At 57.5% G+C, this 550-nt stretch overlaps 1 long non-coding RNA gene across 2 annotated transcripts in view; it reads left to right on the top strand.

The window, feature by feature from the left end:
• Positions 1 to 7: 7 nt before the first annotated feature.
• LOC106512500 (uncharacterized) overlaps positions 8 to 550 on the top strand; it is a 1,842-nt gene continuing 1,299 nt past the window's right edge. Inside the window, exons 1-2 of one of the 2 annotated variants that reach the window (XR_001309683.1) lie at positions 8 to 426; positions 480 to 537. This is a non-coding gene — a long non-coding RNA (uncharacterized LOC106512500). Of the gene's footprint in view, positions 427 to 450; positions 538 to 550 lie in introns of both variants that reach the window. The other variant, XR_001309682.1, reaches the window with a different exon arrangement.

Below are 550 nucleotides of genomic sequence, written 5' to 3' on the forward strand. Positions count from 1 at the left end.
GATCATGACGAGGCGTTCAGGTACAGTCGGATCGTGACGAGGCGTTCAGGTACAGTCGGATCGTGACGAGGCGTTCAGGTACAGTCAGATCATGACGAGGCGTTCAGGTACAGTCAGATCATGACGAGGCGTTCAGGTCCAGTCAGATCATGACGAGGCGTTCAGGTACAGTCGGATCGTGACGAGGCGTTCAGGTACAGTCGGATCGTGACGAGGCCTTCGGGTACAGCCGGATCGTGACGAGGTGTTCAGGTCCAGTCGGATCATAACGAGGCGTTCAGGTCCAGTCAGATCATGACGAGGCGTTCAGGTACAGTCGGATCGTGACGAGGCGTTCAGGTACAGTCGGATCGTGACGAGGCGTTCAGGTACAGTCGGATCATAACGAGGCGTTCAGGTACAGTCGGATCGTGACGAGGCGTTCAGGTCCAGTCGGATCGTGACGTTCAGGTCCAGTCGGATCGTGACGAGGCGTTCAGGTACAGTCGGATCGTGACGAGGCGTTCAGGTCCAGTCGGATCGTGACGAGGCGTTCAGGTCCAGTCGGATC

Source organism: Austrofundulus limnaeus, unplaced genomic scaffold (genome assembly GCF_001266775.1).
Source record: "Austrofundulus limnaeus strain Quisiro unplaced genomic scaffold, Austrofundulus_limnaeus-1.0 Scaffold7562, whole genome shotgun sequence".
Taxonomy (NCBI): Eukaryota; Metazoa; Chordata; class Actinopteri; order Cyprinodontiformes; family Rivulidae; genus Austrofundulus; species Austrofundulus limnaeus.